Source organism: Heterodontus francisci, chromosome 6, assembly GCF_036365525.1.
Source record: "Heterodontus francisci isolate sHetFra1 chromosome 6, sHetFra1.hap1, whole genome shotgun sequence".
NCBI lineage: Eukaryota > Metazoa > Chordata > Chondrichthyes > Heterodontiformes > Heterodontidae > Heterodontus > Heterodontus francisci.
Window position 1 is genome coordinate 37,869,180 of NC_090376.1, and position 21,600 is coordinate 37,890,779.

Below are 21,600 nucleotides of genomic sequence, written 5' to 3' on the forward strand. Positions count from 1 at the left end.
CACCCATCTAACCTATTCTTAAGTGTTGACGTGGTCTTTCCTTCAATTGCAGTAGTAGGTAAACCACTTTCAAGCTTTTATATTTTGCCAAATGGGGGTCCAAACTGCATACTGTCACACACACACTGACTGAGAAACATGTCAAAGTTATATGTCTTGTTGTTTATCAAATTACTCTTCTGTGTGCATGTACCTGGAGTCCAGATCCAGTCAGTTCAGTAAACCTTCCAAAGACCAATGTGTATACCCCACCTCCTCTCCACATACAGCAATTGGTCAGCAGTTTTAAATTGTTGTTTACCTTAATGAGCACAGTTCCCAGAATGTCAGGTTGTTTCATTTAGATTGAAAGTTGAACTCCAGTTAATAAATCTAAACTAACACCATCAATTAACACCTTGTTTCTAAAGCATGATCAAAATGTTACTTACAATTTGTTTAAGACTCTAGGTACATTTATTTCTGTCAGATATTTCCTAAAAATAGAAGCACTGCCTTTACAAACGATCATTCGTAAATCTACTTGTAAGAGGCTGTTTTAATAAATTAAATTATTGTAATTTTAATCCCTAATTTTACTATTAATGTGGCAGCTACTTGTCCTGAAAACTAGCCAAATGTGGAAAGACTCCTACCAAAACCAATCATGCTATTTCCTTAAATTACTTTTAAAAAGAACTGGATGTATATCAGGAAAAGATGATGTCTTAAAGATAACTATAGATAGATGACCAAACAATCTATGGATCATTGTGATTTCAGTCAAGCTGAGATTATTGAAATGCCATCTGGGCAATGTAACTGGTTAGCAATTAATAATGTTGATTCTAATGTTGGACTGACATCTTGGAGCTTTTGTTTGGTTAACTTTCTGAATAACGGAGAAATTAGGCCTTACCTTCACTTCCATCAGGAGATTAAAGGAATACTTTTCTGAGGCTCTGCTGCTGGTCAGAGCCTTGCTGAACACCAGAGCTGTAAACACCATTGTCCCAATTCTGTGACCTATGCTTGATGTTAGTGAGGCTCCATTCCAGTAGTCGAACCTTGCAAAATTATTCCGTGTGAGGTAAAGTTGGTGACAGTGTAAATTGCATAAAGTCGATTTGATAGGACAATGCCTATTTCTTCTTCCATAATTTTTAATGTTCTTGCATCTCTTTCTTCTCTCTCTGTTTCCCTCCCAAACTTACTCTCTCTCCCAGCACTCTTTTCAAGTAAGGTCTGCTATTTCTTGTGTAAATTAGTCTTCAATGCTATAGAAACTCCATGAGCTTACTTTTTAAAAAGATGAGATATGTCTCAAACATTCAATTTATGTGAGGAGATAGAAAATGTCAATTATGTTCTGGACTTACTAATTCCTAGGGAGGAATTACTTCAAAAGTAAAGTCATAAATTTATAATTCTGTTTTGAAACTGCTATTTTTAATCTGCCTTTTTATGAAGAGAAATAAACACGAGAAGATGTGGATCACTTTGCTTATTCATCTTGTGCAGTGACATAACTGATGAGCAAGACTGCCTTCAATCATGGAATGAGCTTGGAATTCTGTATCATTCCAGTCCATATGCTTTCTTTAATAAATGTACACAGGCTATCAAGTGTCCTGATGAATCTCCTGCATATGTTCTAGTTAGTTACAGTAGAAACATAATTAGTTCTGCTGGGAAAGCTTGGAGCTATACAGTTAACAATAATTAAAAAAAAGTTCTTCAAACATTACTGTTTTCTTTATTACCTTTATTATTTAAACAAGTGCACTTGCATATTGAGCTTTTGTGGTTCCTCAGAAACTCTATTTGTTATTAATTAGTGAATTGAAGCAGTTGTTCTCACTTGTCCATAGCTGTAAAACATACTGTATCTGAATTACTTCAATAACTGCCACAACAAAGAGTATGAGGTGGCTTTTATCATGATGCCAGAATAAACAGATTGCCACATTGAAGGTGCAGCCATGTGCTTGACCATATCAAATCACCTCTAAATGACTCAAAGTTACGCTTTGGATGTCCACACCAGTCAAGAAAAATTACATGGCTAGTGTGAAGCAAAATTTTCCACAAGTTGAGTGTTCTCCTTGCAGTAAACAATTGTGCAGAAAAGGAAGGAAAAAGGAAGCTTGTAGGATATTCATGAAAATAGAAATGCTTTAAGTTTTCATTAACAGCACTTAACCCGCCATTGCCATGTCCAGAATTCATTTATCTTTATTCTGGCAGTCGGACCATCTGGGTTTCATTTGGTTTGGCTCATTTCCCAGCATTTTAGCTTAGCTGTTAACGTAACAATTTGAATTTTACTCTGATGAGAGGAAGCAAACCCTCCTATAACAGACCCTATCAAGTTGCACAGTTAGGATATTTATTAACGTCTAACAAATTTTATTTACACAGTTCTCACTGATCTGGGATGTATTTCCATCATCATCAGTTCCAGTGCAGACTTTGAATATCACATGGGACTCCAGCACATTTGTACCAGTTTAAGGCATTCCAAATGAGCACCTGAGTTAAATACATCAGCTGTCTGGTGGTGGACAAGTGAGAAAAGATAAAATCTTTTTCTCCTGAAAATGTTTGTGTCTTACAATATAACATTGGCCTCTGCCAATAAGCAATAGAGGGGATAGAAAAAGATAGATATAGCATAGATAAAAGTTATAGATATGGTTTAGAGAATAACTACAATATTTTCATAATGAGGAACAAATAGGAACGAATGATACAGTGAGGTGGAGTAAATACTGACTCAGAGAAAGCATTTGGAAAGGATAATATTTCTTGATTCAACAGAGTTGAATGGTATGGTCTTATGGGAAGGAAAACAATGGAAACATTGCATTATCTCTGGAGGTTGACAGAGTGAACTGAATGCTCTCTGTTTTTAACATTCTTATGTTAATTTCTGCTGTTTTGAGTGCAAACTAGGTCATTTACACATGTCTGTAATGATGTCTGCCACTTCCCGTCTTACTTCTATCCTTTCTATCCAAAGGTTCCGCTCACCTTTGGCTTCATATGGGTACAGTTCTATGCTCCCACTTTCTTATTCATTTGCTATTTAATCACATCCTTTTGAAATTGCCCTACCAGGTGTCTAAACTAAACCATCTAAGTTAAACTCAGTCCTGAACAGAGAAATAGGGAGGACTTTTAACATGGGTATGGGTGAAATCCAGGAAAAATGCAAGCAGGCCGGGAAGCTGGCTCAAACCTGCTGACTTCCGCATTTCACTCCAGTGCATTAGGCTGCGAGGGTGCAATCCCCTTGGGAGAGGCGGGTTGTCAATTTGAATATGTTAATCAATCAATTACGGTGATATTAATGTGGGTTTTGGAATTTATTTTTGACCCAAGGGCTTCCCGAGCTTCCTGGAACTCACCAATGAAAGCAAGACGAGAAGACAGTGGCAATTGAGGGGGCTGAAGCCATGTCAGAAATATGCCAGTTCAGTACTCACAGCTGCTTTCCTATCCGTTTGTGTGAAAGGGCTTGTTCACAGTACTTGTGCTGAGAGGTTACTTTACACACTTGAGGTTATTTTAAACACTTTGGAGGTGTCAACTACACTTTGCAGGATCGGAGTTCTGATCTGCACTTTGGAACTTTGATCTATCAGATTAGCATGGGTGCTGCTTATGCTGTGTTACTGCGGACTTCTGATGATGACCAAAATGATCAGGAGCAGCACAAGCAGAAGCAGAAGGACCTGCACCAAAAATAGCCTGATGCTCACAGATCTGTGATTACTCAGGAAAGAGGGGAACACCAGAGATGTGCAGCATGCAGGAGGCCATACCCAGCAAACAGGGTCTACAGGCAGAGGAACACCAGTGTCTGGAGAGACTCAGGATGTCGCATTAGGTGAAGGCATCACCATCGCGCAAAACATTTTTGCCTCTGGATTCTTCCAGGACTCTGCCAGAGACAGGATCTCACAGTTGGCTGCCCACAAATACATAAGACAGGTGACTGATTGCTTCTTTACCAGGGCTGACAATTATGTGAATGTCGCCTGCAATGATGTCAATCAGAATGAGCAGGCACTCGGGTTTGCGGCCCTGGCTGGCTTCCCACAGGAGCAGGGTATCATCGCCTGCACACCTGTGGCTATTAAGGTACCTGTAGATCCACCAGGAGCTTCAGTCAACTGCAAGGGCTTCTACTGTGCAGCTGGTGTGCAACAACAGAAAGATGTTTATGCAGGCGTGTGCAGGTTTCCTGGGCAGCTGTCATGATGCTTTCATCCTGCGGCAGTCTACCCTCATGGATCTCCTGCACTAACTCCTTGCCAGAGTTTCTGGCTGGCTAAAATGTGGCTAATGACATTTCTCAGAAAGCTGAAGAATGAGGCCCAAGAGTAATGCAATGAATGCCACATGACCACCACATGTGTCTTTGAACAAGCCTTCACCATGCTAAAGATGCATTTCAGATCTGGAGGCACACTTCAGCATGTGCCAGCCACGGTTTCCGGAATGGTCATGGTGTGCTGTGCTCTGCACCACATTACGCAGCAGCGAGGCTTGGACCTGCAGGAGGAATAAGGTGCAGAGCACAAAGCCACTTTGGATGATTCTGAAGGGGAAGTGAGGAAGATGAGGGGGAGGGAGAGAGCAAGAGGCAGAAGGTGAGGTGGGCAAAACCAGCAGCGCACATTGCTGCCTGGAATGCCCTCATTCTTGAGAGGTTTACTTAGGTTCCACCTCCCATCTAACCACCGGATGCAAAATCCACTTTTGCCACTCCTCAACACCCCTTGCACCTCCAACATGCCACTAACACAAAGCAGTCATGCAAAAAAAACAAGCTTCCCTTTCACAGCCCCCGCAACCCCCCCCCCACCCCCCACATTGTTTGACATCAATTCATGTCTTTCAACTCCTCATTGATGATTGAAACTGCAACCAAAAATTGGCAAGAATGGAAATTGATGCAAAAGAATAATATTTATGTGGCTCACATCTAAACAGAAACTTAACATTCTAACGATATATAACACACCTATGTGCATACACTTGAGCAACTATAATATATATATATATTATAAATCTTTATTCTTCCTCTTCCTAGCACTTCTGTGGTACAACTCCTGTGGCTTCAGCAGAGGTAGAGACAGACTGCTCAGATCCCTGCTCTGACTGCTGAGATGCTGTTGGCCGACATTCTCTGGGTTTTAGAGCGTGCGAGGGCCCTACAAAAGACTGCTTCATCTGCACCTTTGCAGGGTCAGACTTGGCCATCGAGATACAAGGCAACATCTGGGATATTGACTGAGGGGAGGCAATGAGTGAGAAGTATATGGGCTTTGAGCCAAGTCCATGTCCCCTTTCACCATCATCCTTTTCATGAACCAGCCGCACTTCCCTGCTCCCGAGAACACATTGCTGTAGATTAGTGGGGCTGTTAATGGGCAAGGCTAGTTCCATGAATCCTGTTCAAGGTGACATTCATGGTGTAGAATCCATTGGTGAAGGCCTACACGCACGTGTGATTCCCGTGTTTGATGCTCCACACAGATGGCCACACTTTCCATGGACAAAGATATCATCGCAATGGCTTGCGACTTCATGCCACTAATATTTGAACAGGCTGCTATTTTCTCTCAGCAAGTATTCACAGTGCTGCTGGAATAGCTGCCAGGACATCGCAGATTCCTTGCTGCTTCTCCAGATGTATCCTGTTCATTGGTGTCACCCAAGATACAGTACCCATGTCCTGCTGAGCAGAGCTTGGAGTGTCCTGCGCCCTCTGACGAGAATGCTTCACTGCTGTCGCTGTCTCCACCATCCACTTTTGCTCACTTGTGATGTGTAGGTTACCCAGGTGAAAACCCAACTATCTGCCTTACCAGTCCCAGCAAAGTGTAAGTACCTGAGTTGGCGTGTGGTCTACATAAGTCTTGTTATGATGCACCCTCAGAGGAGTGACCTCAGAGTGAGTTGGTGGCGGTGGGAACAACTTGTATCACTTCCTGCGGGGCATGTGAAGATGCATGGGAGAGAAGGAATGAATGAGTACTCTGTAGATAAGAATGTTTGAAGTTATCATTATGCACATGATCACATTTCACTTGCTGTTGACATCAAGTCAACATGAGTGAGTGTTGTGTGTTTGATATTTAATTCTGTCACCAGATAGCTGAGAGAGGCCCCCAACTCTCCATCTCCAAAGGTCAGGCATGCTGAGACTTACACTGATTTCCAGCACCTCCAGTTCTCTGCCACTCCTTTGTGTTCTGTTCTCTCTTCTCCTGCAAGGAAGGGAAGAAGAGATTTATCAGTGAGAGTAATGACGTGTTGAAAGGATGGATGGAGAGCCATGATACTGCATAAGGATGAGGGTGAATCTCAGCGGTGGATGGACAGATCAGGATGTGAGGAAGTGCATAGACAAAGACAGATGGGTGTACCTGCAAGGTAAGTTGGTGTAAGGAGTGATGTGCTGGAGTAGCCTTGAGAAGGCTGAGAAGTTAAATGCTGAGAGGCTGCTTCCCATAGATGGAGAGTCTATAACAAGGGGTCATAATCTCAGGATAAGGGGAAGGCCATTTTGGACTTAGATGAGGAAAAATGTCTTCGTCCAGAGGGTTTTGAATCTTTGGAGTTCTCTACCCTAGAGGGCTTTAGATGCTCAGTCATTGGGTATATTCAAGGCAGAGATTGACAGATATTTAGACTCTGAGGAAATCTTGGAGATTGGCAGGGAAAGTGTAGTTGATGTTAAGGATCAGCCATAATCTTATTAAATGGCAGAGTAGGCTCGAGGGCTGACTAGCTTATTGCTGCTCCTATTTCTTGTCATGTGGCCATTCGTCTGGTTTTTAGCTGGTCTATGCACTGTCCAGTACTGGAATGTCCGGTATAATAGGGTTAGGATGGAAGAATCATTTAAAGAGGCATGTGCCTAAAGTAATTTCGCAAAATACAGGAGTCTAAAAGACAATGACTAGCCAGGAATACACTGATTCAGTTTGCTGTTCTCCATGTTTTTCATTTGAAATTAATCCATTATACTCACAAACACAGGTACCTCTGGTGCATTTTTTAGTTGTGGACTTGTGGATGGATAATGCGTGATGACATCAACTCCGTGTGCAGTGACTTCTTTCTCCCACGCCACAGCAGGTTTGGTGTCCAGTATTCTTGCCCTCCAGCAGTGGCCACCCTAATTTCTTATGAAGGGGTTAGGATGACGCACACATCAGTATGTAGGTGAATGTGGCATTACTCTCACCTTTCCTGCGCTGCTTACGTTATTGAACCACTGCCTAGCAAGCCACTCAGTTCAAGGGCAATGAGGGATGGGCAACAAATGCTGGCCTAGCCAGTGACACACACATCCCACAAACAAATAAAGGGTGCAGACATGATGGGCCAAATGGCCCCCTGTGCTGTAACAATTCTAGGATTCTGTTTCTATTCTGGGCACATTGATAGTTGGGTGTGCAGTGGTATCTCAGTGGTGAATCCATTTGGAGTGCATTAAATGTGAAATGTTGCTGTATGTCTGTCAAAATACAGCTGTCCTATGCAGTTAACACAGAATGAGCAAATTGGCTTTCTTTGCAGGTTAGGTTTTAACCTCTTTGTTATAATCTTATAAGAAAACTGATTTAACTACTTTCACCTCACTGTTCTCAGCAACATCAAAACAACAAATGCACCTAACTTACAAGGTGTGGCAAATCTCACAGAGAGGCCGAGTGTTAGATCTCAGTACAGCACAATAAAGGTGAGTATAAAGACAAATGAAGGATTGTACATTTCTTTTCAGGAGTGAAAGATTAGAAGATCCGAAGAATTTTTCAGAAAAGTGCTTTGGTATAAAAACAAATTGTGACATTATCATGTTACCGATAGAATAATAAAGTCCTGCAAGGAGTTAAAAAAAACAGTAATCCAATCAAGTATTTCAGATGACGTCACAAACCGTGAGAACATAGCTGAAGTGGTTCATCTGCATAAACTGAACCCCAAGATTAAGTTACAGCCTTCAGGTTGCTCATGAATATCTGTTATTATTATAATACCTACTGCTTATAATTTTCAAGAGGAAAGATAAACTATTTAAAATGTGTTGCATTACTCTTCGCTTCACAGCTGGCTGAGACCTGTGGTACATGAAAAGCACTGTTAGCAGGATTAAAGCATTGCATGCCAAGTTGAGAGGCATTATTATTTCAGTAATCCATTGGGTTATTTACTCTACAGTATACATTATAGGATAATAGGTATCTCAGATGTATTGCAAGATACTGAAATTTCAAGAAGTTCAGATGACACAAATCGTGAGACTGAAGCTCTAGCACCTATTGAAGGTTAGCCTAACCATAAGACATGTTACTGCCTAGAATGGTGCCTTTTTATTTCTTGCTCTCCATTTTTTGTTCAATTGAGAAACCAAGGTGACTAACCACCACTCTCGGTATATATGACAACTGAAAATAATGGTAATAACATTAGGTCATTCAAAAACTGATTTATATAATACCAGACTTGTGTTTTAAAATGCTCTGCATTGCAGGATTAAATGGTTAAAGAAAGAATCGTCACCTTCTATGCCATAAATGACTTTATGAAAGAAAGACTTGCATTTATATAGCACTTTTCATGACCACTGGACATCTCAAAGCACTTTACAACCAATGAAGTACTTTTGAAGTGTATTCACTGTTGTAATGTCGGAAATGCGACAGCCAATTTGCACATAGAAAACTCTCACAAACAGCAATGTGATAATGACCAGATAATCTGTTTCCTTGGTGATGCTAACTGAGAGATAAATATTGGCCAGGACATTGGGGATAACTTCCCTGCTCTTTGAAGTTGTGCTACAGGACCTTTTTACATCCACCAAAGCAGGTAGTTGGGGCCTCAGTTTAACATCCCATCTGAAAGACAACACCTTTGACAGTGCAGCAGTTCCTCAGTACTGCACTGGTGTGTCAGCCTTAATTTTTGTGCTCTAGCCCTGTAATGGGACTTGAACTCAGAACCTTGTTACCCAGAGGCAGAAGTATAACCAACTGAGCCACAGCTGCCACCCGATTACTGTAATAAGTTAGGAGTTCAGTTCTACAATTTCAAGTCACAGGAAAGAATCAGAGATAGCAGTGTTGATTGAACATGATGAGGACAGGGAATATGAAGGTTCTAGAGGTTAGGAACTTAACAGCAATAACACAAGAAGATTCAAAGCCACAGTAATGCCATTAGTAATATCAATAAATACAAGAGAGACAAAGAAGATTGAAATAGAAAGAGATTTGAGACTAGAGGTAAGCAGATAGCCTACCAGGTCACAAACCATGATTTAAAAAGTGTATTGGTTTGGGATAATTTAAGAAAGAAAGACTTGCATTTATATAGTGCCTCTTACTACCTCAGGACATTCCAATGCACTTTACAACCAATGGAGTAATTTTGAAGTGTAGGCTCTGTTTTATGTAGCAAATGCAGCAACCATGGGATCTTCCTTTCATTTGAGAGGGCAGACATTTAACATTTCATTGGTTTAACATTCCATCCGAAATACAGCACCTCTGATGGTGCCGCACTCCCTCAGTACTGCACTGAAATATCAGCCTAGATTTTGTGCCCAAGTCTCTAAGGAAGCATATAGAAATGGAAGAGGGGATAAAAACTAATTGACACAGATAAAAATATATACTATGTGACTCAAATTTAAGTGATATGTAGATTTGATTGCCTGATACCAGGAACTGCTGGCAATCAATTTTTTATTTTATACAGAGGATACCAGATGATTCTCACTATCTATTAAGCAATAGGCTAAATAAAGAGTTCAGATCATGTCAAAAACCACAAAAATGAAGCCTACATTAATTTATTTTTAGCAAATCCGAATTAATCATATTTTAGTAATTTTTTTCTGCATTTTTGAACTTCCTTCAGTTCCTCCACTTCTCCTATTTGCAAACCATATCTTTCCTTGGAAGAAATCAGGCAGCTGACACACTCTCAGGGCTTTTTTCTTGTGGTGTTTCATTCGCAGTTTAGAAATTTCTCGACAGCTGCTCAAAGCCAGAGGGTGTCTAAATGACTATTACTGGACAGAAATCTAAATACAAAGGACAAAGTTACATCATACAGTACTTCTAGAATGAATTTCAAAGAATATAATAAGAACATTTGGGGGACTGAATTTTAGAATTCTTACTACTGTTCTCAAAGCCTTGGTGAGGAATGAAATCACTGCAGTAATGACATTGTCACACAAATGCAAGGGAAATGTGTAAAAATCATTCATTCGTAGTTAGTGTGGCATGGAGTGATGCAGTGTACATTCATGCCTTTGATTCTTTACATAGTGAGTTCCCAATATGGGATGCACAGACCAAATTTGTGTCGCTTACTGGAGGGATTATTGGAGGCTGCCCAAAGTTCTTGCATATTTCCTGACCAGTAATTAGAGAGTCCCATTGGTAAAGGCTGGGGACTGTTCTCATATGCTCATGGTCAGGGAATGGAACACCTGACCCGAAACATGGGTAAAGAAAGAAAACTAAAAATGGAGGAAAAGTGCATTCCAAGGAAGTAATTCCAATACACAGTTTAGTAAACAAGGTTACAATGACATTCACAGGTTTGTGTATTTGGCTGGTTTACTTGATTAACTTGAGCACAATTGGCTTGGACTACAAACAGAACTGTACAAAAATTTGTCCTCACAATGGGTTGAGTTGGCAGCATTCCCAAGCTATTTTGTTCTTTCCTTACGGCATCCCTGACATATCATATAGTTGGGTCAAACAGAGAGTCCATTCCCGGTGATCCTACAGGATACATTATGGTTGAAGAACATCGCCATTAAAATCAACAGAACCATTTCAAACTATGTGGCAGCTGCCCACATAGCGTATATGACCTAAGAGGATCAGGGTAGAGAGCCAAAAGCAGCAAATTTCCAATATCATGAAAATATGCCATTAAAATTAGAATACCTCTGCATATGTTTTTGCCAGAACCTTCCTTAGGACTTCTCCCACTCCACTGCAGTAATTTTGGCAGTTCAGTGGAAACTCTGTTGATGCATGTTGTTATGCCAATGGGCTTTGTTGAATGAGCATTTTCTTTAATCCACTGACTGGACATCTGAATGTATATGTTTTTTAAGACACTTTAAAAAGACCAGCTAAAACGATGATTTTGCTTTTGCTTAAGTTGGCTACTTAATTTGCAACACAATATCCTACACTGCAATGTTTGTGAGGAGGGAGACAATTCCCCAACAAGAACCAAGACACAGGAAGTTTAAAGGAACTGCTTGTTCTTTTTTGAAAGAGAGAAATACTGACAGCTGCTATGTTTTGAATCACTGAGTGACTGTCAATATGATAAGACCCTCCCCATCTGTGGTTTTAAGCTGGAGTTTTCTCTGCAGCAGAGAAGAAGCACCTGGACTCTGACATGAGCAGACCCTAAGTGGGAGTCTCTCTGTCTCTCTCTCTCTCTGTCTCTCTCTCTCTGTCTCTCTCTCTCTGTCTCTCTCTCTGTCTCTCTCTCTCTCTCAAATCCTGCTTGTTGACTGCCCACATTTGCATACTCTGGCTACAATCCGAAAGCCTGTTGGAGGAAACCATCTGCATCACTATCTTCAAGGGACTCAGCTGAACCAGTCATCTATCTCTTCAAACTAAAAGCCTCAGCACCACTGAATTCAGCTAGAAACCAGCCAAATCACCAAACTCCACAGACTGTACAGCTTTTTAATGGATTCTAACTCAACTAATCTACCTTTCCCCACTCTGTCACCTATTAGTGTGTGTGTAAACCTCTCGTGTGTGTGTGTGAGTGAAAGTTGTTGCATTGTTTATTATTTTATTGGTTCAGTTTAGGTACAATAAAGTTAACCTCTTTCTTTGTTAACACAAGAAAACCTGTCCGATTTGTTCTGGTTATGATCGTAACAAGTACCTACTGAATTGGCCAGTACATCCACTTCAAGAAAGAATTAAACCTGTTGTGGTCAAACAAGGAAAGGGAAAAGCAGGACGCCGTTTGACCTCTCCTCACTTGACCATAGCAGAAATTTGGGGGCTCATATCTGGAATCAAACCTAAAGACAAATGGGAAATTGGAAGCGGGAAACCAAATTAATCCCTAGCAATATTTAAAAAACTTGAATATAGGTTTTCTTGTGGTTTTCAGTGCTAGAGTACTCAAATGTCCACATTCAGGGCAGTACCTTCCTAGAACAGAGTGAAGTAACTTGGGCCAGGTTAAAAGCCCTATCTGTTGAAGAGTTGAGGAATGTAGCTGGGGAGTTAGAGATTACTGTCCGTCCAAAAGCTAGGAAGCCTTAAATCCTAAAGCATGTGGCCAACCATTTTAAAATTGACACTGAAGAACTGGAGACAGGCATAGAATCTGAAACAAAGTAACAATAGTGGTACAACGAAAGCAGAGGAGACTAGAATTAGAATTCCAGAAGGAGAAAAAGCAGAGAGAGTTTCAGGAAAGGGAGAAAGAAAGAGCTTTCCAGAAAAAGAGAGAGAATTCTAGGAAAGAAAAAAAGAAAGGGAGGAAAGGGAAAAAGAAAGAGCTTTCCACAGGGAGGTAAGGCATCCTGAACTGATTACGGGAAGACCCAATGTACCCAGTGACGGCACCATTGGTGAGGAAACTACCCCTAGCTCAGAACCAGGTGCTGAACTCTCAACGTTCTTCCAGTTAATACCAAAGTTCAATGAGGGGGATGTGGAAGCATTTTTCATCTCTTTTGAAAAGCTTGCAAAACAGTTGAAGTGGCCAATAGACAGCTGGACACTGTTATTGCAAAACAAACTAACAGGAAAAGTCCATGAGATTTATTTACTGTTGCCTGTTGAGAATTCATCAGACTATGAGATGACTAAAAATACTATCCTGGGTGCATATGAGCTAGTACCTGAGGTATACCGCCAGAAATTCTTAACCTTCTGAAAGCAGCCGGAACAAAGTTATATCGAGTTTGAAAGGGTTAAGCAATTCACGTTCGACTGATGGATAAGAGCACTTAAGATAGAGTTCACCTATGAAAACTGAGAGAGGTGATCTTCCTCGAGGAGTTCCAAAACTCGCTTCCCCTTTCCATAAGAAACCACATGGAGGAACAAAAGGTTCCAAGAGCCAGACAGGCAGCAATCCTGGCTGATGATTATACACTTATTCACAAGCCCTTGCCCCAAGGGAAACCCTTCCGTAGTCATCTCCAAAAGCCTGAAAAGGAAAGAACGTGGGAGAGTGATAGGAAGTTGAACAGCCATAAGCAAAAAGGGAGAGCTGGAAACATGGGGGTCCTCCTCAGGCCAAAAAGGAAGGTTCTGAGAACAGAAGTGATGCCCGGAAGCCTGTGTGTTTCCATTGTAACAAGAGAGGTCACCTTCGAGCTGACTGCTGGAAGTTACAGGGAAAACCCATCGGTTTAGTCAGGGTACACCAGACCAGTACAGGAAAAGGGGCCCTGATGGAAAGCAAAGCAGACCAGGCTGAGGCTTTAACTGCGGCAGTAAACCCAGTATACCTACCACTAAGAGCGTGGGAAAACTTAACAAAATCCCTGAGAGTTACCAGGATTTTGGTTTCAGAGGAAAATGACCCCATACCCCTCGAGTGAGGTGAGTGAGCCCATTGCCATACTTAGGGATACAGGGGCCACCCAATCCCTTCTGCTCTTTCATCTTTCCCCCAGACAGTGCATTGAATACTAGAGCTAGTAAACGGTATCAGAGGAAAGTATATGCCCATACCTTTATTCTGGGTGCACCTGGAATACGATCTTGTTTCAGGACTGGTAACTGTGGGGATTGTCCCTAGTTTACCTGTGGATGGGGTCGAGCTGCTCTTGGATAATGATCTGGTGGTGGAGAAGGTGGAACTTCCCCAGTGGTTTTAGAAAGACCGAACAAGGTCAGGGAGACAAAACAATTACAGGAAAAGGTCCCTGGCACTTTTCCTGACTGTGTGGTAACCTGGTTCATGGCCAAACAGTCTCTGTCAGAGGAAGCTGAACTGGCATTGCAGACAGATGACCCTTCTGTCTGGTTATCTAAAACCTTCTTTGGGAAGTCAGAGGAACAAAAGGATGGGTTAAACAGGTTTTCCTTGGTAGAGGCTCAACAAGCCGGCACAGAGTTATAAAAGTTAGCACAGGCTGCCCAAACTGAAGTAGAAGCAAAGGGAGTTCCAGAGTGCTAATATTTCAAGAATGAGGTACTGATGAGGAAGTGGAGACTTCCTCACAGACCTGCAGATGAAGAGTGGACAGTGGGTTACCCCACCCAGGTACCATAAGGAAATATTGAGAATAGTTCATGAGATACCAATGGCTGGACATGTCAGTATCAGAAAACCCAAGCCCGCATCAGACAGCATTTTCACTGGCCACAACTCCAAAAGGATGTGATGGAGTTCTGTAAGACTTGCCCCATGTGCCAGGTTGTGGGGAAGCCTCAACCTGCAATAAAACCTGCACCCCTAATTCCCATACCAGCTTTTGGGGAACCATTCAGCAGAGTGCTGGAAGATTGTGTGGGGCCCCTGCTGAAAACAAAAGGGGGCTACCAGTATCTCCTCACCATTATGGATGTGGCTACCTGATTTCCAGAAGCTATCCCTCTAAGAACGATCTCTTTACAAGGTAGTAGTGGAGGGGCTAACCCTATTCTTCACCCGATATGGGCTGCCTGCTGAGATCAAATCGGATCAGGACACAAATTTTATGTCCAGTATTTTTCAAAAGGTCTTGGGTAGTCAGGGCATAACCCAACTAAAGGCCTCAGCCTACTGCCCACAGTCACAAGGGGCTTTGGAGCAATACCACCCCACCCTAAAGACATGATCAGGGTATACGGCTATGAGTACCCTCATGACTGGGACAAAAGTCTGAGATTTCTTCTGTTTTCTACCAGAGACTCACCCAATGAGGCTTTAGTCCGTTTGAATTTGTTTATGGACACGAGGTGAGAGGTCCTCTAAAACTAATCAAGAAGAGACCTTTTGGGACACAGGGACGAATCTTCCCTGTTAGACTACATCTCAATGTTCTGAGAACAGCTCATGAGGGCCTCTGCAGCGTCTCAGGAACACCTAAAAATCCTCCCCGACAGCTATGAAAAGGCAGGTGGATAAACATGCCAAGGCCAGAACATTTCAGCCCAGAGACCATGTGCTATTACCAATACGGGGAGAACCATTGAAAGTCCGGTTCAGTGGCCCGAACAAAGTAGTAAAGAGAATTAGCCAGGTGAATTATATAATTGACACCTCAGATCATAGGAAAAAGCAAAGGCTGTGCCACATCAGTATGTTAAAATGGTATCACAGAAGGGAAGGGGACAAACAAGCACAGGTCTGTCAGGCAGTCAGGAAAGAGAAGGGCAAAAGGGACAGTGAGGGCGAATTAGGGGGAGACCTGGAGGATTCTCAAATTGAACCCCCTAACATCTGATCAGCTAACACTGAATGTTAGGGAAATTAGACACCGTACTCTCCGATTTAAATGCAGAACAGAGAGGAGACCTAGCAAGGCTGCTCACTGCGTTTAAAGGGATCTGCAGAGACAAATCAGGATGCACAACCCTAACCCTACACGATATGGATATAGGAGAGACCCCTCCCATAAAACAAAGTCCCTTTTGCCTATGTCCCAGGAAACTGACCCAGCTTTGGGAGGAAATTCAGAATGAAAACCTAGAAATTAAAGATTTAAATTCTGAAGGGAGACACAGAAAAGCTCATAAGCCAAAGGAAAACCCTAAGCCTAAAAAAGTTTTTGTGGCAGATTTAAAGGGTGGTGATGACTGCAAGTCAAGTATCCTAGCTAAGGAGGAATTGTGGGCCAGGCTGGTGTAGCACAGAAAAAACATGTACAAAACACACTAGATGATTTTCTCAAAAGTTATGAACAACTTTGAATCCAGGGTTGAGTTCACTGATATTTAAATTGCCCCTCTCCCACCCCCCAAAACCATAAAATTCATTACTTGCCCTCTCCCCCTCCCCAAAACACTTCCCCTGCCCGCCTGACCTTCCTCCCCAAACCCAAGTACATAAACTTTAAACTCTAACCATTCCCACCATCTCCTAAACCAATGATATTAGTTTGACCCACTCCACACACCACCCCCGCTCTGAAAAACTTACCTGCTCCCACCCCCCACCAGCATTCCACCTCGGGGATCCAAAGGCACAGGAATGCTGGCCACTGGCACCAATATTGCAGCGGAACGGAAGGCAGAGGCGTGAAGGTAATTAATTTCTTTGTTTAAATTTTGCTCCGGTCCCCGAGCGGCAGTGGGGGCCTCCACAAGGCCTTGCGGCCGCCGGCAATATTGGGCCAGGCCTTCCCGGCATCAAGGCCCATAACAGGCCTCTGCCAGAGGCATTTCTGGCCTCCCCCGCCATGACCAACAACATTGGGAGGTCTGTAAAATTCACCCCAGTATTAGCCTCTTTCCCTCCAGTTTATCCACTCGAGGACTTGAGTGCATAATCTCAGCTGATCTTCCAGCGCAGCAGAAGCAGTGCTGCAATGTCAGAGGTGCCGTCTTTCAATTGAGACTTTAAGTCCAAGACCCATCTGCCTTCTTGGGTAGTCGTAAAAGAACAGGTGGTGCTATTCAAAGAGCAGGGGAGCTTTATTGGTATCCTGGCCAATTTTTATCCTTTGATCAACACGACTAAAACAGTTTAAATTGTAATTTACTTCATTTCTGTTTGTTGAATCATATTTTGCACATATTGGTTGCCACGTTTACAACTGTGACTACTCTTCAAAGATAATTCATTGGCTGTAAAATCCTGAAGTCATGAAAGGTGCTATATGGATCATCTTGCTCTTCCATGTTATTTATTCCAGACAGGAAGGTGGTGCCAAATGCGTGACTGCACATTAAAATCTTTTCAGGGTCTGAATGACATCATCAGACCCTGACTTTTGTGTTTCAGTGACAGGGTGAATACCATGCTGACGATACCTTAACCCCTTCTCCCTGCTCCGCATGCCTTGTTTATGTTGACAAGAGTTAAAATCAGCCCTGTAGAATCAGAAATATAAATGGGGTATTACTACAACACATATTCATGAAAGAGAACCCCAATTTTATGGGTATTAAAAAGCATTTATATAACGCCTTTCAGAATGGCAGGACATCCCAAAGCTCACTACAGCCAATGTGATACTTTTTGAAGTGTAGCCATTGTTGTAATATTGTAAAAACCCAAAAATTCAGTTGAAGAATGCTCCGGTTTGTGGGTCTATTACATTTGGCATAGCTTCCATGTTGCTGCTGTAATGCTACATTTCAGGATTACAGCCAACAGCATATGATTTCTGACTCACGCTGTAAAATTTCCTTCACAAATCCCGCGAGCCTCGTATTTAGTGTTCTTCCAAGCAATGTGTGTGCTTTTCAGTTTCACTAGCAACCTCAATGGTTTCATTTAGACCTCGTGATCAGGGCCACACAAACAGAGAGGATTTCCCAACAAGTGCAGCTTGGAGCACAAAGGTAGATATATATCTGGTGTTCTTTTATGACCTCATAACATTCAAATTAGAGGGGCATGTTGACACGTTAGTGAGTGTCAGTCTGTGGAACAGCCTGGTGCAGTAAATATCACATGAAAGATTGCAAAGTTTTACTGTAATATAAAACTTTTAAAATGCAGATTTTGTAATTTTATTTGAGACACAATCAATGATATGGAATTGTCACAATTCAGTCATGTATACACACACAAACAGGTTGAAAAATTGCAAGGAGCCATCTGCAATTTTATGGTAGTGAAAAGAATAAATAGGATCCCCCATTCTCCTGGGTTGTGAGACTGTGGCAAAGCATTGAATGCAATGAAGCATCACTTCCCCCACACAGGCGGAATGTCAGGTGTTCAGAGAAGTGTAATGTAGTGGTTATGTTACTGTGAAGAAAAAAAGAAAGACTGCACTTATATAGTGCCTTTCACAACCACAGGGCATCCCAATAAAGTGCTTTTGAAGTGTAGTCACTGTGGTAATGGCGGAAATGCAGCAGCCAAATTACACATCGTAAAACCCCCACAAACAGCAATGCGTTAATGAGCAGATAATCTGTTTTGTGCTGGGCTAGTAATCTGGAGACCTGGACTAATAATCCAGAGAATGTGAGCTGATATCCTGCCTCGCAGTTTGAGATTTGAATTCAGTTTTAAAAATCTGGAAATAAAAAGCTGGTATCAGTAGAAGTGAGTACAAAGCTGTAGGATTGTCATGAAAACCCAAATGGTTCACTTTAGAAAAGGAAAACCTGCCATCCTGACCCAGTCTGGCCTAAATGTGTCTCCAGTCCTGCACCAACGTGGTTGACTCTTACTTGCTCTGTGATGTGCCCTACCAAGTCAATCAGTTGCATCAGATCAGTACGACGAATATCACACTGATTGCAGCAGTTCAAGAAGAAGGTCCATCACCACCTTCTCTGGGCAATTAGGGCTGGGTAATAAGTGTCAACTTTGTCAGTGAACATCCTGAGAATGAATCATAGAATCATCCAGCATAGAAGGCCATTCAGCCCATCGTGCTTGTTCTGGCTCTTTGACAGAGCTATCCAATTAATCCTTCTCCCCTGCTCTTTCCCTGAAAATTTCAATGAAATAGAAATCAAAAATTCTGTTTCAGCAGTTCAGGTACATAATAGATGGGAAATCACAGGCAGAGGGGATGTAATTTCCTGATGTGCTCTTCTGGCATGAAACTCTCCCCTATTGAACTTTCAATGGACTGCTGTTGCACTGATCACATTCACCTCTGGCAGCTAGCATGGAAGTAGGTTTCCTGCCCACTTTCATGAACATATGGCCTGGAAAAGAAAAAGACGAAAAATAATTAACAAGCATCACTTTTACTGTGCTGCTTGATAAGATGTGTCTTGTGTATCCTTTCATTAGTTTATCTACATATCTATATTTAGTTACACAAGTAAACAAGTAATAGCAAACATAAAACGAATTCAGATCGAAACTAATTCAGATTCCAACTGGGTGACACAGTTGGGTAGATTTTCAACTTTGGACCCAGGTGTAAAACACTGGCATTGTGAATTGTGGCCTGTTATAGAAATGGACTGATTTTTATTTCTATTGGTTCCCCACTTGCTGCCAGCTTGGGTACTCCCCAGACATTGGAGAAGGTCTACAGCATAAAATAAACGTCACGATTGACGATTGTCAAAGAAGTGCGTAAATGTTAACTTGTCCACAGATGCCAGTGTTATAAAACCTGTCCCAAAGTACAAATGAGGTGGGACACCAACACTGACTGTCAAGACGAACTAGTTCAAGTAGCAATGTTTCTACATTAAACTCTGATACTGGAAAGTGAAATACCTGTTCCAAGATGCAGGACAAAATCTAGTCTTTGCTCAACTTGAACTGAACTAGAAAGCTCACTGAGGGAATAAAAGCGACAGAATTTCTAATTCAAACGTAAAAATAAATAATACCTAGAATTCATCTTCACTGAGAAGGGAAGAGACAGTGACCAACATGGAATCTATGCAGAAAAAACTCCAGGCAAGTCAGTTAATAATTCCTCAGACATGCTTCACTTCCACTATCTGAATGTGCTTGTATCAGCAGGCTGCAAGCAGCCTGTTACAGGCTGCATTTTTGTTACATCGCTACATTGTACTACTTTTGAAACATTTTTGCATATCATACTTGAATGTATTTATACATCTGTAAATATATCAATATGCAAGAAATGAGGCCCTGCTTGCAGTAACTGTGACAATGGGTTGGTGTGCTCCACATCATTAAAACCTGATGACTTTCAGGCAAGAGGAATAATGAAAAAAGCATGAGCGTGGCAACTTTACCACAGCATTTTCTGCAGTCAGGTAAATTCTGTATTCAGTATTTCTTAGTCTGTGCAGTATGTTTGTGCTCCAGAAGTGTCATGGGAGTTGTTTCTACATTATAGCAACTGTATAATGCATGTTTTTTGCATACCAAGAGAATTGGTGAGTTTCTCAGAGTTTGTTGAGAAAAGCTAAAAGTATTATGGAATATTAACTATTAATCTGGTTTTATCCACTGTAAATTGCTGGTTGTACTGTGTCGTAAGTACAGTGCCTATGCTTTTTGCCTCTGTGAATGATTTTATTTGTAAATAAATTTGGTTGGTAATTTAGGCTGTATAAAGTGGTCTGATAGTTCGATATTTTCCATTGTTAATCCTATGGCTTTCCAATGTTAATTCCAATATGTAATTTACCTTGATTGGCATTGATTGTTAATTCAGGGCTACACTAACATAGAATAGCTGTGCATAAATAACTCATGGTTCAGGTTGTAAGTAATAGTTTCTATATGTGCACTGCCATTGAACTGCTTGCACAAGATATCCCAGACATTTAAGGGAAAGCTAGATAAACATATGAGGGAGAAAGGAATAGAAGGTTATGCTGATAGGGTTAGATGAAGAGAAGTGGATGGAGGTGTGGAGCACAAACACCAGCATAGACCATTTGGTTTGAATGGCCTGCTTCTGTGTTGTACATTCTATGTATCCTGTCATCTATCTAAAATTCCGAAATGAGCTTACACTGAAATCATTTTTTAAAAACTACAGAAATAAACTGCAAGAAAGTCAAATTAATTTTGTACCTGGGAAACAGTTTCCAAGGTCAATTAACTTATAGTTAGCAATTTGTTGTTGGGCTCTGAAGAACATTTAATTCATTTTGAAGTTCTATTTTAAAGTACTGTTCGGGTACTTATGCTGAAGTACATTGCTGTATTACTCCAAAAGGCTATTTAATTGGCTGCTGCAGTCTCCAGATCTTGCAGTTATAAACAGTTAGGATTCTAAGAATGGAAGCTAGTAATGTTAGGTATAAAGGAGCAAAAACCTTGGATGTTATAGTTTGTTGTGCTAGCATGCATTGCAGGATAAAGGCCTGCTACCCGAACTGAACCCGAAGGGACTCAACGACGTGTCGGGTTTGGGTCAGGTCGGGTCACTCTTCAGGGTCCGACTTTCAGGCTCAGGTCGGGTCAGGTCAGTCCGGGTCCAGGTCGGGCCGGGTCCGGGTCAGACACTCACAGTACTACCTTTTGTTCTGCTGGGAGGAAAAGAGAAGTTGAGTAAGTAAGTGTCAAAATTTGAAAAACCTGCCTGAGCTGGGAGTCCGGGATGTCAGGGAGGGAAACGTGCATCTGGACTCCACAGACTCTGAGTCTGCTCAGTAAGTGAGTGAGCGTCTCTATGACATCATCGTGCTCACACTGCAGTATCCTTCCATCCATCCAAAAGTGGTAAGTACAGTGAGTGCACTAGCATTCCAGTGGTCAGGTTGTGCTCTGGTCGTGTCGGGTTAGGCGGGGGTAAAAATGGAAGGACTCGGGCCAGGTTGGGCTTGGGTCCGATGTGGTTCTGTCAGGTTCGGGTCTGATTATTTTTCCAGACCTGAGCAGGCCTTTATTGCGGAAAGTGAGACACTTGACATGAGTGCTGCCATGTGAATTTGCTCTTGGGACAAGGAACATGGTGTCATGTGATACCTGAAATGACAATGCTTGATTATTGTTCTAGGAAATATCCAAGTG

At 41.8% G+C, this 21,600-nt stretch overlaps 1 protein-coding gene across 4 annotated transcripts in view; it reads left to right on the forward strand.

The window, feature by feature from the left end:
* stard13b (StAR related lipid transfer domain containing 13b) overlaps positions 1-21,600 on the forward strand; it is a 617,921-nt gene that overhangs the window by 32,394 nt on the left and 563,927 nt on the right. The window contains exon 1 of one of the 4 annotated variants that reach the window (XM_068033489.1): positions 19,291-19,563. The exons of 2 other annotated variants lie outside the window; for them this stretch is intronic. The gene's annotated coding sequence lies outside the window, so the exon portion shown is untranslated. Of the gene's footprint in view, positions 1-19,290; positions 19,564-19,660; positions 19,890-21,600 lie in introns of those variants that run through there. One more of the 4 variants, XM_068033487.1, reaches the window with a different exon arrangement.